The sequence below is a fragment of the Vespa mandarinia genome, chromosome 2, assembly GCF_050613455.1.
Source record: "Vespa mandarinia isolate Hongniang chromosome 2, ASM5061345v1, whole genome shotgun sequence".
Lineage (NCBI taxonomy): Eukaryota > Metazoa > Arthropoda > Insecta > Hymenoptera > Vespidae > Vespa > Vespa mandarinia.
Window position 1 is genome coordinate 2,130,001 of NC_140811.1, and position 22,500 is coordinate 2,152,500.

The 22,500-nt window shown below is 37.9% G+C and overlaps 1 protein-coding gene across 2 annotated transcripts in view; it reads right to left on the reverse strand.

The window, feature by feature from the left end:
• Positions 1 to 22,500, reverse strand: part of Su(var)3-3 (lysine-specific histone demethylase Su(var)3-3) — a 132,091-nt gene that overhangs the window by 99,183 nt on the left and 10,408 nt on the right. The gene's annotated exons all lie outside the window — the stretch shown is intronic.

A 22,500-nucleotide genomic window follows, 5' to 3' on the forward strand; every position in this document is an offset into this window, starting at 1 on the left:
ATGTATACGTGTCGCCTAACTCGCGAGCGAAAAATCGCTTGGCAATACCTCCGGGCGCTAAAATGTCAGATCAACGCGATACCACGAGACTTGACTTTAGCATGGTATTTTATCGAACTTTATTGACACGGGAAAAGCACGCAAGCGAGTAAGAACGAGTGAGATAGATAAATAGAGAGAGATAAAGACAGACCGACAGAGAGAAAGAGAGAGAAAGAGAGAGAGAGAGGAAGAGAGAGAGAGAGAATGTTACACACAGATACAGAAAGAAATATATATATATATATTATATATATTATATATATATACATATATATATATTATATATATATTATATATACATATATATATATAGGTACTACACACCAAGTAGATGAATACGTAGACACTCTGAAACACGAAGAAGCGAGTAGTTCGTTTTAGAGGAGAAACGAAGCGAGCGAAGGAGAGAAGCAAGCGAGAAACGGGCATGCATCCGCCAACGACATCCGTCCGTGGCTGGCGCGAGTTGGAAACGAAGTTACCTTAGCCCCCGACTAACGTCGACTGCAAAAGACAATCCCTCTTCTCCTCTTCCTCCACCTTCACCGACCTTAAAGTCTCGTCCTAATGCCCCGAGCTACGATGTCTCGAGGTACTCCAAGAGAGCGAATACATTAAGTAAACGTACTCAAAGTTACCACGGAGGGAGAGAGAGAGAGAGAGAGAGAGAGACATATATACATATACATACATGCATATATATATATATATATATATATATATATATATATATATTAGTATATACTTATATATGTATACAGAAAAGTACACAGATAGGTAGACGGAAAACATACAAACTCATGTACGTATACATGTGTAAGAATAAACGTTACACGCAGATAGACGGTGTATACCTTGTGTGCGTATGTGTATGTGTATGTGTGTGTGTGTGTGTGTGTGTGTGTGTGTGTGTACATACGTACGAACCGATTCCGCAGTACCGGTAATCCACGAGGGAACTGGAAATTATATGGTAATGAAGTGCTTCTGAGCGCGCGCATCCTAGCCGTCGGGGCCCGGCTCGAAAGACAATACGATTTTACTCGTGGAATTTAATAGACCAATGCGAACCCTCCAATGGCGTTCTTCTGCTTCCCGAAGTCATTGTTGGTGTTGTTGTTGCTTCTGCTTTTGCTGCTGCTACTGCAGTATCTCTCTCTCTTTCTCTCTCTCTCCTTCTCTCTCTCTCTTTGTTGCTGTTTCTGCTCTTTCTACATTGCTTTTGCTTTTGCCCCTATATATACGACTCCGCGATGAAGGAGATTCAACAGTGCAACGATCCAAGTACTTGCTCGTGGTATTTGATATCGACATAATCCTGGAACCTTTAGGTATAACATCAAGAGGTATCTCTCTTTCTCTTTCTCTTTCTCTCTCTCTCTCTCTCTCTCTCTCTCTCTCTCTCTTTCTCTCTCAAACATATATGACTTTTCCTATAAACCTGATGATTACGAATCGAACGCACATCGTGGATTTCTCCTGCGGAAGAAGATTTTTTGATTTGCCGAGACTTTCGGTATTTCTGAAAGAATTCGTCGAAGAAAGAGCGGGAAGAAGAAGAAGAAGAAGAAGAAGAAGAAGAAGAGGAAGAGAAAGAGAAGGAGGAAAAGAAGAAAGAAAAATTTTTGTGATTCTACCAATGTGAACGAATCAAGAACGAATAGGTGGAGTAGAAGGTTTTGCCTTTTAACTCTTTTCGAGAAAGAGATAGATAGATAGATAGATAGATAGATAGATAGATAGATAGATAGATAGATAGATAGATAGATAGAGCGAGAGAGAGAGAGAGAGAGAAAGAGAGAGAAAGGGTCGATTCGATCGTAAGATTTCGATGGCCGAGCACGTTTTGGACGCAAGGATACTGAAAAACTGGCCTTTAGGTTCTCTCTCTCCTTGTATCACCCTTCTCTCACGACATCGTTCCGTCTGTCTTTACGACAAGAGACGAACAAAGACAGAGAGAGAGAGAGAGAGAGAGAGAGAGAGACTTTTCTTTTCCCTTAGACTATCTCGCCAACGGATCGTTCTACCGACGTAAACGGAATTTTATATTTAAGGCGAACAGCAGCTCCTTTCCTCCTCCTCCTCACTCTCCCTCTCCTCTCTCTCTCTCTCTCTCTCTCTCTTCACATCTATCTAGCTCTTTCTTTTTACCGTGATGTCCCCGAGAGTTTCGTCCCTCTCTTCGACGATATTACTTTCGAGAAAGCTCCTCTTCTTCCTTCCTCTCTTTAGCATCGTACCTATCCTTGCCCCCGTCCCCGCGCTCCCTTATCCCCCTTTCCTTTTCCGGATTCTCGAAGGAAAGTAAAATCGCGTTTGATTCACGTGGATACTCTTCGCGATGGATCGAGAAGTTTAAAGCCTTAAGAAATTGCTTCTTCAAACTGTCTACAAATGGTACTAATGAACGAATGAATAAGTAATTACGACTTTGAAGTTGGCGAAAGGGAAATTGCCTTTGTTAAACCATCTTACTTCTATTCTATTTATCTATTTATCCCTTTTCCCTTAATGTTTTTCTTATCCTCAAATGGATGATGGAAGTTTAATCGTCGTTACGATAATTCATTTACTCCCTCGCGGCAATCTGAGACTGGTGAAAAGAAAGAAAAAAAAAAAAAAAAAAAAAGAGAAAAGAAAAAAAAAAAAAAAGAAAGAACGAAAGAAGGGAAAAGAGAGAGAGAGAGAGAAGATTTATTTATAAATAAATAAATAAAAGGTGCGAAACAAGATAAAATAAACAAAGTAAATTAGTTAGATTTCATTCGATCGATCACACGATTAAGTCCCTCTCATCGTAAAGTAAGGAGGGACTATCTTACTTGGTAAGCACGATTAATTATTAACCAAGAGCCGCGTAAACAGCGTACGTCTGTCTTAGCCTTTGACGCCTCAATTTCAAACAGACAGAGCGTGAGAACGTTAAGACAGAGAGAGAAAGAGAAAGAGAAAGAGAGAGAGAGAGAGAGAGAGAGAAAGAGAAAGAGAGGTAGAGGTAGAGGTAGAGATAGAGATAGAGATAGACAGAGATAGAAAGGATTTATCAACGTTTCCGGTAGTAACACCGTCAAGCGACGATGCTAGCAGTTCTGAAAGCATTAAGCACCGACATGGAAAACCGTCTGCAAGAGGTACGCGGTCGCAAGATGATCGCACGTACGATCGTGGCGTGTCGTTTGATCCTTCGAGCGAGAGATTCCAACCACTTCGTCGTATTCGTCGTCTTCGTCATCATCGTCGTCGTCGTCGTCGTCGTCGTCGTCGTCGTCGTCGTCGTCGTTCTTGTTGTCGTCGTCGTCGTCGTCATCGTCGTCGACCTTACCACCACCCTTCTTATCCACCTCCTTCTCATCCTCCTCGTCGTCGTCGTCGTCGTTGTCGTCGTCATCGTCGTCTTCGTCGTCGTCCTCCTTGTCGGCTCTTCGTCGTTGATAAATGCTAAGTATACGCGCTTATAAATTCCCAGAGAGTCATTCCAGCCGTTAGACACGCATCCTCGTCTACTTATTTCCTCAGTGAACAAATTTACACGCGAAATATAGGGTTGAGAAAAATTAAAAACTTTACATATTATTTCGATACTCGTTAAAAGTGAAATAAAGTAATAAATAAATAAAGATAAAAACGTTAAAAGGGAGATATATATGATTGTGAGAAAAATGTCTGAATATGATAACATAATAATTATGCATAAAACGCATAGGATATATAAGATAGGTACGTAATTTATTTTATTGCCTATTATATAAAAATAAAAAAAAAAATAAAAAAGAAGGAAAAAGAAAAAAGAAGAAGATTAAAAAATAAAAAAAAAATAAAATAAAATAAAATAAAAAAATAAAAAATCTAGAGAAGAATGAGTATGAGAAAAATATGTAAATGTGATAATATAATAGCTAAGTAATAAATGAGCGCGCAATTTTTTCTGGTATACGCAAACATATTAAATAAAAAATAAAAGAGAGAGAGAGAGAGAGAGAGAAAGAGAGAGAGAGAGAAAAGGAGAGAGAGAGAGAGGAGAACGATTATTACAGAAAAGTATAGCCAAATAAAAATGGACACTTTTATGTCTATAAAATAAACGATTGCAAGGTAAAATAAAATAAAAAAAAAAAAAGAAGAAGAAGAAAAGAAAAATATGTAAATGTGATAATGCATAATAGCTACGGAAAAAAAAGGGTGAGAGAGAAGAAAGAAAAAAAGAAAAATATGCACCGCACGGGCAGAAATATATATATATATATATTTTTCTTTTCTCTTTTTCTAACTCGTTCGCGCTCGTTCGGTTTGCCATTTGACAGTCCCTTCGATCGAGTTAGTCGTTCTTCATAGTCCCACCACAGACTGTTCTGCGTTTAACCCAACCCAAAAACCATTCGAATTCCCTTCCGTGCGCATAGAAACGCGCCAGGTAGGCATGAAATATGCGCGCGCTAGGACCTGACCGCGAATTTATAGCTTCTACGATTAATTCGCTCGTTTCTCTCTTTCTCTTTTTCTCTCTCTCTCTCTCTCTCTCTCCTCCTCTCTCTTTATTTCTAGTCTTTTTCTTTTTCTTTTTTCTATCTACTCGGTCCCGCATCATCTCATCTTACCTCGTAAATCGAAAGAAAGAGGACACGAAATACCGAAGACATTTTACGTGAATTCGTCATTTTTATTTATTTATTTATTTTCTCTCTCTCTCTCTCTCTCTCTTTCTCTCTTTAAATTACGTGGGAGTAACGAGGAGACGAGTTTTCGATTTATACGATTTTTAGACTATTAAAATTTTATATGCTTAGTAGAATACGTTCGTAAAATTAATTTCTTTTATACGTCGAACAATCCTTTCATTTGGAATTTTTCTATCTTCTCGAGATTAACAAAAAATTTCAATAAATTTTATAAAAGAAAATATATATATATATTACATTATATATATATATATATATATATATATATATATATACATAGAGATGTGTTTGTGTGTTTCATAAATACGAACAATGAAATTTTCGATGCCCCTATATAACGGGACTCTGGTGAAAACGAGATCTTCCTTGGAGATCAGCGAAGCTTATTAAGGATTAATAGCCGAGAAGGAAACGCGGATCTCTTTATCGAGTCATCGCATTCAGAACGATGTGAATTATTTATACGATAAAATATTAAACGTATTTACGACGAAACGAGAAAGAAATTGAGAGAGAAATATATATATAAAGAAAAAACTTGTTTTATATATATATATATATATATATATATATATATATATATATATATATAACACAAAACACGTTTCTTCCCAAGTAGAAACAATAAGACAACGGCGTAAAATAAATCATTTTCAAATGATTTACAAAGTAACAACAAGTGTTAGAAAAGCAAAATAAGGAGCAAACAATAAAACAGAGGAAGTTTCATTCGATTTTCCAAAGTTCTGTCTTAGATACGGCTGTTAATACCAATGCGGTTGAAAGTTTTCGTCGAAAAACGTATGGTTTAAAACAAGAAACGAAATTAATTCTTAGCCAACGTTAACCTCATAAATCATGCTAGTTTGCAAATGGAGATTTTTTTTCTTTCTATTTTTCTTTTCTTTTCTTTCTTTTTTTTTTTTGTTTATTTTCGTTTAAACAAAACTACATGAAAATTTAAATACACCGAGCTTTTTGACTATTATACGATAATACGAAATACAAATTTCTCAAGGATTTTCTAAGAAATACGAATTCTCAATGATCGTCTATTTTTCACGTTAGATCAAATCTTAGAAAGTGGTATCTCTCGTTTAAAAATCACGCTTACCACGCTTCTCGCCATTGTTCTCGATAATCGACGACTCGAAAGTTCCAATAAACTAACGATACCGTGGTAAACGGGATGAGATTCGATATCGTTAAAAGGAAGAACCAAACGACGACACGTTTCTCTTTCTACGTTCGCAAACGTGTAGAAAAAACGTGAAGAAAAAATCGCAAACTGTTAGATTCGTTTGGTTACGTAAAAATACCCATGAGACCATATCTTCTCTCTTCCCCCATTTTCTTTTTCTTTTCTCTCACTCTCTCTTCGTTTATCTTTTTTTTTTCTTTCTTTCTCTTCATGTTCATCCTCTTTTCTCATTCTTTTCTCCTCCGAGAAAAGAACGTTCACCTTTCACACCTCCCCTCCCCCCACCGCCCTATTCACCCATCCTTCCATTCCCCATCCTACCATTCCCCATCCAAATCTCCGATTTTATCTCAAACGAACGAGAATATCTCTGCCGAATCTTCTTTAGCATATCGATATAGATATATACTTTACATCACACGAAATAGATACCTACATTCTCCTTTCGTAACGACACAATGCACAATGCGTATAAGATAGAACGAAAGAAGAAAGAAGTGAAGAAGAACAGAAGAAAGAGAGAGAGAGAGAGAGAGAGAGAGAGAGAGAGAGAGAGAGAGAGAGAGAGAAGAAAAAAAATAAAGAAAAAAAAAGATGGTCTCAACTGATCTACTTCCGTCTTTTATCCATTCTAGATCATCGAGGGATCAATGAGAGTGGAGATCGTTGTAAAGCCTTTGGCTGATCCGTGACGATCGCTAAATCGTAATTCCCCGAAACGAGCTTGTCGTTGGGATTAACTGCTAAAAGGGGTAGCCTACGGGTATAAAAGGGAAAAATAAAGGACGCACGCGCGTCTTAGATACGATGTCGGAGGTAAAAGATGAAGAGGAGGAGGAGGAGGAGGAGGAGGAGGAGGAGGAGGAGGAGGAAGAAGAAGAAGAAGGAAGAAGAAGAGAATGAGAAGGAGAAAGAGAAGGAGAAGGAAAAGGAAGAGGAGAAGGATGAGGAAGAAGAGGAGTGCTTCTTAAAGGTACACGGGGTCAAATGCGCTCAGAGGAGAAGTGGATCACCTTTTGCAAGATGGTATGCGGGAGAAGAGTGCCCGCTCGTGCTCTGCTGTACGCCATGATGTACCGGCTGATGGAGTTTAAGGAGAAGAGGTAAGGTGAGAGGAGGGGCAAAAGGAAGGAGAGAGAGAGAGAGAGAGAGAACGTAGAGAACGGTAAGGGACTAAAAGCGTTTGGAAGTCCCCTACGAATAGGGAACTACTTTTCTTGAAACGTCATTATCCGGCCAAGGACGCCGATCCAATGGCGGCCGCAGTTTGAAAATATTTTTAAATCTATAGATATCTAAATTGAAAGTCGTTTTCAAAAGGGTGAAATTTCTTGAAAAAGAAAAGAGCCAAGGGAAAAATTTGCAAGAGTAAAATGTATTGGGGAACGTAAATTTTAATTCGCCGTTTCAAGGGGGATAGGTAGAGAGTAGGGAAGGGGGGGGAAGGTCGAGAAGAGAGGGGAACGGGAACGAAAGAAGACGTACAAATATAGTCGATCCGTAAATGTTCCATGTACTAATGGAAGAAAGAAGTTCGATGTAGTTTCCTCTTTTTCTCAATGGTTTTACAAAGTAGTTATACATATATATATATATATATATATATATATATATATATATATATATATATATAAAAGAAATACCAAAGAGAATGAAAGAGAAAGAAAGAGAGAGAAAGAGAGAGCAAAGTTCGAGAAGAAAAAATAGAAGAAGAAGAAGAAGAAGAAGAAGAAAAAAGTTATGTCGATCGAAGCATTGTCGAAGGAACTCGCAATCGGATCGATTCGAGAAAGACATTCGCGAGTTTGTAAAGTTTCGAGAGTTCGAGTAGTTGATTCGAAAAAAAAAAAAAAAAAAAGAAAAGAAAAAGTATTTCGAGTATTTCAAGGGGTTGGATAAAAAAAAAAAAAGGAAGAAAAAGAAAAAGAAAAAAAACCAAAAAAAAAATATAAACGTACCCACCTATATCCAATTTGACTTACTCAAAGGGATCTACGCCGTTACTCGTCGTTACTATCATTAAACTATTAATGCTTGGAACTGATAAACGCCAAAACTTATTCTCAGTCGTCGGAGTTCATATCGATCGGCGTAATCGAGTTTACAAGTTGAAACGATTAAATATTAGTAAGACGAGGAGTTAACTAGCATCGAGAAGAGCAAACGACGATAGAGGACCGAGTAAAGGATCCCAGAGAACAGAAGGGAGGAAGGAGGGAATGGAGGGAGATAGATAAAGAGAAAGAGAAAGAGAGAGAGAGAGAGAGAGCAGAGGATCATAGATGTACCTAAATAAACTCAAGTAACGACGATCGTGTGTACGTGTAAGAAGGAAAGTTGGGTAATCCATTACTTTAGAAAGAGTCAGCACACCGAATGCTCCTCATCCGGATTTCAATCTGTAGAAGGAAAGAGAGAAAGGAGAGAGAGAGAGAGAGAGAGAGAAAGAAAGAGAGAAGATAGACGCGGAACGTGTCTATACGCTATACATTTGCTACTGAAATTTTTATCACTAACGGAACATTATCTAGAGGATAGACCGTGTTCTTCTTATTTCGGATTCAAGGAAAAAACGGACAAGATTATAAATAATAAATTCGTCTGAATCAATAGAATATATGTCTAGGATACATCGTATAGCTTAACGACAGCTTTTTACTTATCGTAAAAAGTTTTCAATAACTTTTCTTTCTCTCCCTCTCTCTCTCTCTCTCTCTCTATCTATCTATCTATCTATCTCTTTCTTTAGCAAAAAAGAAATGAAAGAAAGAAAAAAGAAGATAAAAAAGAAGAAAAGGAAAATAACTTAGGTATTCACGTGAGAACTTTAAGAAAAGAAGACAGAAAGAAGAAGAAGAAGAAGAAGAAAGAAAAAAATAGAGAGAGAGAGAGAGAAAGAGAGAGAGAGAGTCATCGAAATATTAATTCGTCGCGTGTGCTTGTCGGAGCACCTTTGCAACAGGCAAACGGATTCGATAATCCAATATGAAAGAGAGAGGATTCATAGATCTTCCATGCGAATGGAGCGGTACCAACGTTCACGTAAAGAAGAGAAATGAAGAGGAGAAGGAGGGAAGGAGGGAGAGAAGGTGGAAGAGGGGGTGGGTAGAAGGGATGAAAATACTTGCGAGAAGGAAAGTTGGGCAATCCATTACTCCAGAAGCGAAGGTGTGCGAACGAGAAAGAGATAAAGGAAAGTGAGAGAGAGAGAGAGAGAGAGAGAGAGAGAGAGAGAGAGAGAGAGAGAGAGAGAGAGAGAGAGAGAGAGAGAATATAGGTAGAAAGGGAAGAACTCTAAGAGGTTCTCTCTGGGCTGGATGCGGCCGGATTTCAATCCATGAGTCCCCCTCGAAGTTTGCGTCAAGGCTAAATCCGCAAGGGCGGCCCCTTTGTGCCGATGTCCGCGCTTCTGCATACATTCTCGCCCGATAAATATACCCTTTGGCAGTATAATCCAGCTCCACGCGGATTCCACAAGCACCGGTAGCTTCTGAGAACCTGCCTCGAGCCTCGGGAGAAAAAGAGAGAGTAAGAGTGAGAGTGAGAGAGAAAGAAAGAACGAGAGAACGAGAGAACGAGAGAGAGAGAGAGAAAGAGAGAGAGAGAGAGAGAGAAAAGAGGAGGAGGAGAGAATCGCTCTCTCGTTCCTCTTCTCGTCTCGAATGAACATAGTCGCGAGCCAGTATGTGTGCATTCGCGTGGATGAAAAGAGAGAGAGAGAGAGAGAGAGAGAGAGAGAGAGAGAGAGAAATATACATATATCCTCTATATCCTTCTCTATCCTTCTATATTTTCAAGGTGATACACGTGGTTCCTTCCAAATATTTTTTATTCTAATTTCCATGCATTGTTACGCATACCTATATATTTCTTCAATATCTTCCACCAAACTGTCCTAAACTATTATTTAATAGTTATTTTTCCCTCTTTACTCGGGATAATATCTTTCTTCACTGTCTTCGGTATCTTTCTTTTTACGCTTGAGAAAAAAGTGAACTTAGACGTGTACGCGTACCAATAGAAACCCGAGAGATACACATTTTGATAAAATAATATCATTTCTATTATCATTCGTCAAACATACTCTTCTTCATTTTCATTCTTATTTCATTATCATTTTAATTCTTACAATAGATTTAATTCTTACGTAGAAATAATACAAATGGTAGTCTTTAATAAAAGTATTCGTGCTTTAGAAACTTTATCGAATCTATGCTTAAATATTTTCTTGAAGGGAGAGAAAGAGAGAGCGAGAGAGAAAGAGAGAGAGAGAGAGAGAGAGAGAATCTTTTCTTTTTTTTTTCTTTCTTTTTTTTTCCTTTTTTTTTTTTTTTTTCTTTTTATTAATCGGAAAGAATTTATTATCGAGTAGATATAACTTGAACAGTGATGATCGAAATTTCAGTAACTCCCAAGAGAGCCACACGCGTTTCAAGCAAAAGCGTTATTAAAGCGAAAGGACGAGTTGCAGCTGCAATGCAGAACTCTATATACATCGTTAGGATAATTAATTGAGTTGCTGCAGCGGGCACGTATCACCTTTGATGTCCGAAGCACCGATGGCACGTCGTTGGGTTTATATTACTGTTCTTCCCTTCGAACGTGGACACGGCTTTCCGCACACTTTGTACCTTCCTATATATATATAATGTATATATATATATATATATATATATATATATATATATTTCTATCTATATGTATATGCATTGATTTAACCGAAGGGACCGCATGGAACGTTAACGAGACCTCGAGAGAAAGATAGAGAGAAATACGTATAGAGAACGTTAATCATCAGAGTCGCAAGAAAAAATTCAATTTCACGATACTGGCGTATCGATTACTCGATTGAAACGAGAGTATCAAGTGAGCACAGTTTACGATATTACGAAGAGATTATTCAAATATATATTAAGAAAATAAATCAAGTAATATTTCGTTAAAATTACAAACGATATATATTTATCGAATGCAAATTCTGTTCTCTAATTGATTGAACAAAATTATTAACACAAATTAGAATTTATCTAATAATTACCAATAAATGCACATACATTTTAAGAATAAAATAAACTTCGATAGATTTAAAACGTTAAAACGTAAATAATAACACTCGAGTAATGCTTTTTACGATAGTTAAATTGAAAAATATATTTTTTTGTCGTCACTTCTAAAAATTCGGAAACTAAGAGAACATGAGCTAACCGAACGAATTTCGTTTCTTCTTATCTTCTTTTAAGAGAAATATTAGGTAGCACGTAGAAGCTTAACGACGTAAAACCTTCGTCATATGGACGTGCATTCCAAATGTAATGCAAAATTCTGCATTGAAAATACAATGGACTTAAACAACGTGGAACACGTGTGTACCGTTGTTGAACATACATATCTAAATAAATAAATATATATATATATATATATATATATATATATATATATATATATATATAGATATATAGACACGTATTAAGAAATAAGAGAAGTTGCTACAGTATCTACATACACATACCTACATAAGTATACACATACGTGCATTGTCGTATGAAATTATTCGTACCATGGACGTAAAAGCTTTTATTCCACGTATAAACTAATCGAACCAAGCTATTCAAGCTTCCGTCGATAACGGTATCCAATGGTGAACCGTATCGTTCCGCGAAGTATCGTAGTAATGGACACGCGTGCGTCTTCGTGCATGCATGGATGCATGCATGCATGCAAGCAAGCAAGCAAGCATGCATGCATGGATGCATGCGTGCGTGCGTGCATGCGTATGCGCCCGCCCGTTCGTACAATGAGATCCCGAAACAATAATTTATCGTGCCATAAACTTTACTTCGTACACGCCGTTCAGACGGTTATGCTCAGTAACTTAAGGACTTAGCCGTTCGTTTTAACGGTGATTTGGATCGCTCAGAAAGAGAAAAAGAGAAAGAGAAAGAGAAAGAGAGAGAGAGAGAGAGAAAGACAGAGAGAGAGAGAGAGAGAGAGTATAAGGGAGGAGATAACAACGGAGAGAGGGGAGGTAGGGGAAAAAAGTTGCCGATCCCGTGCTAGGATTCCAACGTGTTTTTGCAAAGGGAACCGAAGCACCGCGAGAACGATGGACAACGAACGTACGGCTGGCTTTCTTGTTCAGGATTAATGCTTCGTTGTCTACACCTACGAAGCATGCGCTTTATATTTATATCGTGAAAAAGAAGTTCGAAATATATATACACAGATATATATATATATATATATTACATATATATTACATAATATATATATACATGTATATATATATATTTATTTATTTAGATAAAATATATAAACATATATGTATAACATTATTATGTACAGTATGTAGATGATTACAGTATATATATATATATATATGTGTGTGTGTATATATTTATATATATATATTTGTATGTGTATGTGTATATAGGTATATTCGCGAGAAGATAGGTGGTAAGGGGTGCAAAAGACAAACGATAAATGTCGATGAGAGAAGAAAAATCGAGAGGGACGAGACCCGCGAGGCATTTACTCGTGAGATACTACCGCAAATAAACGAATGATAATGAACCGCTTGCACTGAAACGACGAGTGTGTGAGAAGAAGAGAGGATAGTTTTCAAGCCAACCGTGCGTTCCGTCGAATCGCCGATCTTTCAGGAAGGGGTAGGTAAAAAATTAAAGCTCCGGCAAGAAGTCTAACCGACAATTAACTGCCGTTCCTTCTTCCTTTTCTCTCTCCCTCTCTCTCTCTCTCTCTCTCTCTCTTTTTCTTCCCCTACCACCCACCCTTTTCCCTCAGCTCCCGCGGTGCTCGCCGAAACGAGCTCTCTTTAAAAAAAACCACTGGCAGATTTGAATCCGATGACTTTCGAGCGATGATCGATGCTTCGATCTTTTTCCTTCCACCCTCTTACCCCCTACCCTTCTCTCTCTCTCTCTCTCTCTCTCTCTCTCTCTCTCTCTCTTTCTCTCTCGCTCTCTGTCTCTCAACCCTTGTTTTATTTTTTTTTTCTTTGTTTTCTTTTTTTTTTTTTTATTTTTTTATTTTGTGTTTTTTAATTTTCGCCTCGGTGCAACTCGTCGGTCGATCCTCCAGTCACTTTTCAGTGTAAATAAGTGGAAGCAATCGGATCGGTCCCGGTTGGTTTTCGGATGATTGCTTGGCCGAGACTCGTCAGAATTCTCGATTTATTTCTATGTGTAAACGAATGGAAAGAATCGATTGGTCCCGGCTAATTGACCGAACAAGTTCTTAACATTAATAAGGCCTACTACAGAATATATCCTAAAATTTTCTTCTTTTTTCTTTTTCTTCTCCATCTTTTACTTCATTATTTTTTCCTTCTTTTCTCTCTCTTTCTCTCTCTCTCTCTCTCTCTCTCTCTCTCTCTCTCTCTCTCTCTTTTATTCCAATTATCATATCATTATTATCAAGTAATTCCATTTACGATAACCTGAAAGAAAATCTTTCGAGGACGTACGGAACAATGTACATATAAAGGGAGAAGAAGAAGAAGAAGAAAAAAGAAGAAAGAGAGAGAGAGAGGGAAGAGGGAAGATAAAATAAAACAAAGTCAGAAAAAGAGAAAAAGAAAAAAAATCTTTAAAAACAAAAATACGTCCCGCGATCGGTTGAAGAATAATCGCGCAGAAAAATTTGTGCGGCATCCCTCAAAATTACTCATCCCTGAGGCATGAGTAATGCCTACAAGAAAGAAGAAAAGGGGAGAAGAGAGAGAGAGAGAGAGAGAGAGAGAGAGAGAGAGAGAGAGAGAGAGAGAGAGCGAGAGAGGGAGGGAAGGTAAAAGTCGTTCCTCAAACGAGAGGAGGACTCGTAACGCATGCGCGCACGCGCTTTTAACGTGTGTACACACAAATATTATATATGTGTGTACATACCAAACGTAGGATAGCCGATCCCCGGGCGAGTCTCGTTAAATCCAAACAGGCAAAATTCGACATACCGTGCAATATAATATAGTATTGTAAAGCAATATCTCCTGTGAAAGGAAGCGATATGGTGGTGGCAAGAGCAAACAGGTTTTTCGAACGAATGGACGCTGCTCTCGCGTACGACGACGACACAACGACGACGACGACGACGACGACAACGACAACGACAACGACAACAACGACGAGGACGACGACGACGACGATGAGGACGAGGACGAAGAAGAGGAATACGAAGACGAAGAAGGCGCAATAAAAATTTTTTAATAAAAAGCTTCACTCTTGCGAGCCACGACCGATTTGTTTGCTTCTTCGCGTGATCGTTTGAAAGACGAGATGAGAAAAGAAAAGAGAAAGATAGAGAGAGAAAGAGAGAGAGAGAGAGAGAGAGAGATCCTTTTAAAAAAGCGAGAGAAAGTATGGTCGAAGAAGTAGTGGGAAAGAGGGGGGGGGGACTCTTTGACAGTGGTAGAAAGAAAACGGGCCGCGGCGTTATGATGCCCGATTGGATTTTGCTGCTTGTTTGAAAGAGAAAAAGAGAGAGAGAGAAAGAGAGAAAAAAAAAGAGAGAGAGAATGTGTGTACGTATCGCGCCCGTCAATACTTTTCCTTTTCGTTCTGTATGTAAATTCAAGCCCCGTGGGGGCGCAAGGGCAGCATCAATCAATGGCAGACGGCAACTGATTAAAAATTGCGCAACACCCATGAATTATTAATGCGACAATAAACGTGCAAATTCCGATACGTCTCCGGACGTATCGACGGCTCGTTTCTCGTAACGTTCGATCCCTGTCTTTTTTTCCTCCCTTTCTACATTCTCTCTCCCTCTCTCTCTTTCTCTCTCTCTCTCTCTCTCTCTCTCTCTCTCTCTCTCTCTCTCTGTCTGCTTCTTTTCACTTTTCGATATTTTCTCAAAAAAAAAAAAAAAAAAAAGAAAAAGAAAAAAAAAACGAAGAAAAAAATGAATTAAATTCAACAAAAAATAAATTGGTAATTCTCAAATCTATAGATTATCATATATCAAGACAATGATAATGATGATGATGATGATGATGACGATGATGATGATGACGATGACGATGATAATGATGATGATGATGATGATGATGATGATGATGATGATGATGATGATGATGACGAGGATGATGATAGAGAGAAATTTTCATAACTAAATAATTAAAATCTTTAATTATTCGAAATGCACGATTATTACGGCAATCGTAATTTTTATCTCGCGGACTGGCGGCCCGCCGGTCGGGTCGATTCGTCCTTATCATTTACAACGTAAAGTTGGGACGTTAAAACGAGTCGTAGCCTTTTAATTAATCATTTTAATTAATCAATTTAATTAATCAATTTGAGGGTAATTCGCTTATCTCTTTGGCTGAGAGTATATTAGCCAGGAGTAAGAGTGGGTAAGTGAGAGAAAGAAAAGGAGAGTGGATTCGGTGGCGGTGAGGAGAGGCAGGAGGGGGAAGGAGGAAGGATTGTAAGAGACGAAAAGGGAACTCGTTTTCTTTCTTTTTTTTTCCTTTTTTTTTTTGTTTCAATTTCTTTTTCTTTATCTTTTCCTTCCCTCCCCTCCATCCCCCATCCCACTTTCTCTATCTTTTTCTTACGTCGGGTAAAACGCTAAAAAAGATGAAAAATATTTAAAGAGAGTGAAAAAGGAGAAATGGAGGATGAGGGAAGGATAAGCGACGAGACGTCCTCATCTACGTCATCCTCGTCGTCTTCGTCGTCTTCGTCGTCTTCGCCGTCTTCGTCGTCGTATGTTAGCGATGTCTCGTGCTCGGTGCCTCCCACGCAGGTAGTTATCTCGGTGACTTAATACCAGGTAATGTGCTCTCCAGTTACATCTCAGCCGAGATCTCTCTTTCTCTCTCTCTCTCTCTCTCTCTCTCTCTCTGTCTCTCTGTCTCTCTCTCTCTCTCTTTCTCACTTTATCTCGCTGGTTTTCTCTCTTCTCCTTTGGTTTTCTTGCCTTTCGGCTCGATCTCAAGAAAGAAGAACCTCGGTGGTATTTTCAGGACTGGACACGAGCGTACCTTCGAAGGGTAAAAAAGAAAAAGAGAGAGAGAGAGAGAGAATACGTATGAGGTAGAATATAAGAAAATTGAGGAGCTCGAGGGGCTGCGGAGGAGTAAGGGTACCGATCCAAGTTACCCGATCCTCCCAGTTCGACTAAAGCTATGAGACGCGAGAAAACGATCGAGAGCACTTCTTTTTCACGAGATGATTCTTTATCACCACCGTCTCTCTCTCTTTCTCCCTCGCTCTCTCTCTTTCTTTCTTTCTTTCTTTCTCTTCGTTTCACTAACACAAGCCACGTTCTCAAGCTCACGCGCTATGCAATTCGGTTCCTTTTTATTGAAGGAGAAAGCATCCTCGAGAATCGCACCTAATAAGAATCGAAATCGTACGAGCTTGGAGAGAGCGTGCCGAGCCAAGAGCACGTTTTGTCCTCGCCTCGGGTTGCTTATTGTCAAAGGGTAGGTCCTTCTACGATTGTTTCTTCGGATTCAAGAAATTTATCGTTCCGACGAATGAATTTTTTCAATTTCCTTCGTCGCACCAACGTTCGCATTCGTGCCTCGTAATTTTCCCTTTTAATCCATTCCTTATAAATAAATAAAAAAAAGAAAAAAAAAAAAAAATCCCTACGTGAACGAATTAAAAATTATCGACGATACCGTCATAATGCAAGTGAAACGATTTGAAAAAAAAAAAAAAAAAAAGAAATAAGAAAAGAATCGAAGAAAAAAAAATTAAAAAAGGAAAAAAAAAGAGAAAAAATTCATGTTAAAAATTCGCTTTTTCAATGGGTGGTGAGGGAGGAGGAGGAGGAGGAAATTATTATATAAAAATACAAATCTTGTCGATGGTAAACGAACATTATGTTAGCAAGGATATACCATTTCAGAAAAGGTTATAATGTATTGCAAGAAGTTAAGGGAGAAACACGTTCCGCATTTTTATTGTAGAAAATATCGTAGACGATCGTAACCAATAAGAACTGAAATCGTACGAGCTGCGAAACAAGGGGATCGGTTTGTGCACTTTGCTCGCTCGCGATACGCGTTTTGTCGCTGGAGATATCGGTGACTGCTACCTCGGCAAGAGGCCGTTAAGCTATCGACGGATAGAGTTTCACATAGTGACTGAGTATACCCGATCTGGCGTTAATATCGTCACTAACACCGAGAACGAGTTCTTATCAAACGAACAGTGACTTATTGTGAGACTTGCCGAGTGAAAGGAACTGCGTGGAACGATTGTTAAATGCTCTCTCTCTTTCTCTTTCTCTCTCTCTCTCTCTCTCTCTCTCTCTCTCTTCCTCTCTCTTCTCTCTTCTCTCTTCTCTCTTTACAAACCATATGGAATGTCTTCGGTGATTCCATTACGAAGCAATCGTCGTCTCATTCACTAAAGTGTTCAAGTGGTAAATCAAAATTTATCGTCGAGTAAAATCACTGATGAGAAGATCGAAAGAGAGAGAGATAGAAAGAGAGAGAGACAGAGAGAGAGAGAGAGAGAGAGAGAGAGAGAAGGACGATATTTTCACGATCCTATAATTGTTTGTCCGGTTTACAATTTTTCACACCACTTTTTTAGAACTTACATATATAAATTAGAGATTTTGTATATATGTGTCTGTGTATGTATGTATATACGTACACATATATATATATATGTAAAATTAATTTTTAATATCTTTTTTAAACGACCCATTTCTGCTACAACGATTAATCTCGCAGTCGAATGAATTCTCCCTATTTCGTTGAATCGGTTAACCAAAGAAAAATTTACACGTTAAAAGGGGGATGAAAGAGGAGGAAGGTAATAAAAGAAAAAAAGAGGGAGAAAAGGAAAAAAAAAGAATGAAAAGACATAGAGAGAAAGAGAGAGAGAGAGAGAATAGAGAATGAGAGAGGGAGAGAGAGAGAGAGAGAGAGAGAGAGAGAGAGAGAGAGAGAGAGAGATAGATAGAGAAGAGGGTGAAAAGGGAAAGCAAACGCACACGACGTCGAAGTTATTCAATATCCCTGGCAGAGCTCTGTGAAAGGACAAACAGATCGGGAGTCGTTTCCATGGACAATTTATCACTGACAATTCGCGGGATCGTACGCCATGTACACGTTTTCATTGTAAAAGAAAAAGAGAAAAGAAAAGATAGAGAAAGAGAGAGAGAGAAAGATCGAGCGAAGGCGCGCGAGCGCATGTCGCAAAGAGAGAGAGAAAGAAAAAGAGAGAGAAAGAAAAAATGAGAGAAAAAGAAGAAAGAGAGAGAGAGAGAGAGAATCGCACCTAATAAGAATCGAATCGTATGAGAGCCAGGAAACAAGAATACCAGTCAAACAGTTAAAGTAAAGCTAAGGTAAAGCTAAAACCTAAAGCTAAAACTAAAAGCTAAAGTCAAGTTAAAATAAGCTCATATTATGCTATGTTACGTTATGCTATGCTATGTTATGCTATGCTATGCTGTTATATTATGCTATGCTATGCTATGCTATGCTATGCTATGCTATGCTATGCTATGCTATACTATGCTACGCTATGCCATGCTATGGTATGGTACGGTATGCCATCCTATGCTATGCCGCCTTTTGCCCGCGAGTCCTTCGCGATACGCCGCGTGTCCTGTAACAAGCAGTTAACCTATCGGCAGATAGAGTTTCACTTTGAATAAACGCTCTTAGTTCGGTACACGGTTTATACTACCTGTACGCGGTAATTCATCGTCACCTGTTACCCTCCGTCGGCCTTATAATCGCGGCTATCTTGTTCGACTCCGATCTCTCCAATGCAAAGCGGAAGTAAAGTATATTTTTTTGTTTTTTGTTTTTTTTTACCTTTCCATACGATTCTATCCCTTCTTATTTCTTCGCGCCTATCCTTTCTTCTCTCTCTCTCTTATTTCTTTTCTTTCCTTTTTTTTTCTTTTTTTTTATCTTTTTCCTCTTTCTCTTCTCTCTTTCTTCTCCATTACGTAAGAAGAAACATAAAATTATCCTACATTATGATTTGTTTCTTCTACGATTCTATCTTTCATATATATATATATGTGTATATATATATATGCATACGAATTATGTACTGAATTAATTGAATAAAAGGAGAGAGAGAAAGAAAAAAAAAAAAAAAAGGAAAAAAGAAAACTAAAAAGAAATTATTCAATGTAATAATTAGTATTTTATGAAGAAATTCTTATTATTTCGTCTTTTTCATAAAAGGGAAAATATAATGTGACTATTCCACTTTTTCTACATTTCATTGTTACTTTCTTTCTTACTTCTTTTTTTTTTTTCTTTTTTCCTTTTACATATTACATCAATATTACAAATCAATGTAATAACATATAAACGAGAAGGAATGATAATCGGAATTTCGTTTAAGAGGGGTAAAAAAGAAAGAAGTAAGAAAAGACAGATCGACGTTTAAAATTGATCGATCGATCGATCGATAAATCGAGATGAAAAAAAAAAAAAAAAAAAAAAAGAAAAAAGGAAGAAGAAGAAAAAAGAGCTCGGCTCTCATAGGAAAGCAAGCAATGTTGGCTGTGGCACGATGAAACAAAATGACATGGGGGAGGGGATAGAGGGATAGGGGGACAGGGGTAAGATGGAGAGAAAAGGCGAAAGGTAAGAAGCTTCGAAAAAGAAAAGGCGCTGAAGTTACTCGATACCCATCCTCGTAAACAGCAAAGGAACACGGCAGAGCCAACGAGGCGCTCCTTCTTTATAGACATTTTATTATAGACACCAGGCAGGACCGTTAGTCTTGCTCGTTTTGTGGTACACGACTGAAAATCGAATTACGTGTGCGAGGTGAGATAGTTGTGGGGACAGATAGAAAAAATAAAAAAAAAAAAAAAAAAAAAAAAAAATAATAAATAAAAGAGAAAATATTAAAAAATTAACAAATTTATAAAAAGAGAAAGAAATAGTAAAAGATAAAAGGGAAATTGATATTAAATGATATTATGAAATGATATTAAACTTGTGGATAATTAAACGGCACGATACTGACGAGTAACCCTAATAAGATCCTCTCTCTCTCTCTCTCTCTCTCTTTCTATATATATATATATATATATATATATATATATATATATATATATAATTCTCAAAGAAAATCGAGAAGAAAAGAATAATAATAATAGTAGGGATAAATTATCTCCAAAAATGGAGAAAAATGAATAACTTGAAAAGAATGGGACCCTCACTTCTCTCACCCTTCATCGACCATCCAAGTTATTCCAGCAAGGTAACAGTTGGTCAGGAGTAATGCAAACGTGATTATTGACCGAAAATTTACGATAGGACGCAATTATCCGATAAATTTAGGTGGCTCCTAACAAAAAGCATTTTAACCAGGGTTAAAATATATACATCGTTTAGGAACGAAAAAGAGAAGGAGGAAAAGAGAACGAATGAAAAAGAGATAGAGAGAGAGAGAGAAAGAATATGGACTCTTGGGTTTATGGCCTTACAAAACTTACACTCCCTTCCACCCCTACCCATCCTTACCCACCCTCTTTACGAATCCATGATCGAGATAAACATCGGTATATCATCGGATAACGTTTCACGTTTTATGCTACCTTAGTCTCCCTTGTCGATCGTTAATTACTGTTAATGATATACGTCCTAAAGTCTTTTCTATCGTCGATTTAATGACCATCGGCGACGTACAGAAAAAGGAAAGAGGAGAGAAGGTCAAAGATAGAGAGAGCGAGAGAGAAAGAGAGGGTGGGTAAAATTTAACGACGACAAACACAGGGTGGCAGATTGGAGGCGCCTGGAAACCAGGTGACGTTTTTCAGAAGACGATCCCTGGTCCCAAGCCATCTGCTATTCCCCTCCCTCTTCCCCGCCCCTCCTCTACGACACGATGTTACCCATTTATTTTCCTATCCTAACGTATTTACGACTAAAATTCTCGAGAAGTACTACTTGCCGAAGGAGAGAACCTGTTGTCGAGCCACCGAAATCGATATTTCAATCTTATCGAGATTATATCCTTAAACGGATATTAAATGTCCGATTATTATATATATATATATATAATTTTTCTTTTTCTGTCTTTTTTACTGTCACTATTTATTACGTTGCAAATCTGTTTTAAACAGCGTTATTTAATCGTCGAGAATATTATTCAATGATCGTCGATGATGCAAATAGATATACAGTAATTAATTAATTGTTAAGAGAAAGAGAATGAGAACTTTTTTTAAAGAAGGAAAAAAGAAAAAAAAAAAGAAAAAGAAAAAAGAAATTGAAAGGAGAAGAGAGTAAAGGAGAGCGGAAGCAAGAGCAAGAGTAAAAGCAAAAGAGACAGAGGTAGAAAGAAAGAGAGAGAGAGAGAGAAAGAAAGAGAGACGAAACATAAGGCTCGTTCGACGCTGATGTATGAGGCGTCAAGTTCTCAAGACGAGTCTAACAAATCGCTCACGAATGTCCAGGCAATTATTTGAACCGTAAGGAGAAAGTATAAAGTGGCAAAAGGGGAGGACAAAATCACGAAAATCGGCGGCAACGACGGACGCGAAAAAGAGACAGAAAGTGAGAGAGAGAGAGAGAGAGAGAGAGAGAGAGACTCCAACGTGTCTTTTTTTTTTCTTCCCCCACCTACAATCCTCCTTTTCCACCTCCTCTGGTAAACGTTCGGAGACGAGACACTTTGAAAGGCTGCATAATCGTCGTATAGCGTGTGCCCAAGCATTAACATATAATGGTCAGCGTCATTCTTCTCACCGTCACGTAGAGGACCCCGTTTAATCATTCTTGGTCACCCCGTCACGTAAGCCCTCCCGACCGACCGCCAACCTCCCTCCACCTCTCTCACCTCCCACCCCCTTATGGTACGATTGTTAAGAAAGATTACCGTGCATTAATCTGAAAAATGCATCGACTGTGAGATAGAACAGGAGGATAAGAGAAAAGATTTCATCTTTAAAAAGAGATACACAACACTCACATACATACATATATGTATGTGTATATATATATATATAGATATATATATACACGCACGTATATACTATAGGCTTATTAACCAAAAACACGAAGGGTGCCGTCATTCGACAATTACGAGCTTTAACAACGAATATGTTAAGGATTAAAATCTGTATATAAATATGTACATATGAATATATATATATACACGTATAGATATAGGTAAACCTATACAAAGAAGGAAGGATGAAGGGTCGTTGAAATCGCCAAAGTCCGTCAAAGTAATTCATATAAATCCTCAGTGAGCTCTGTACGTTATTAGCGAACTACCAATTCAAATTACACGCTTTCAAATACCACTCTGAGATTCTATCTCTATATCTCTCTATATCTCTATCTCTATTTCTCTCTTTCGCTCTCTCTCTCTCATACATATACCTATGACGAATTCGAGCTCCACTTCTAAGCACAGCTTTCCTCGTTCAAAGCTTTCGATAAATGGCACGGAGAACCAAAGCTATCGAACGTCAATAATTTTAACTGGTTACGACATTATGGATTAAGTACATATAGATATGTGTATAATTAAAAAATCAAATAAATTCATTGGATGAATTAATGGATTGTCTTATCATTGACGTAACGTTTACAAAAATCAATGACAATTA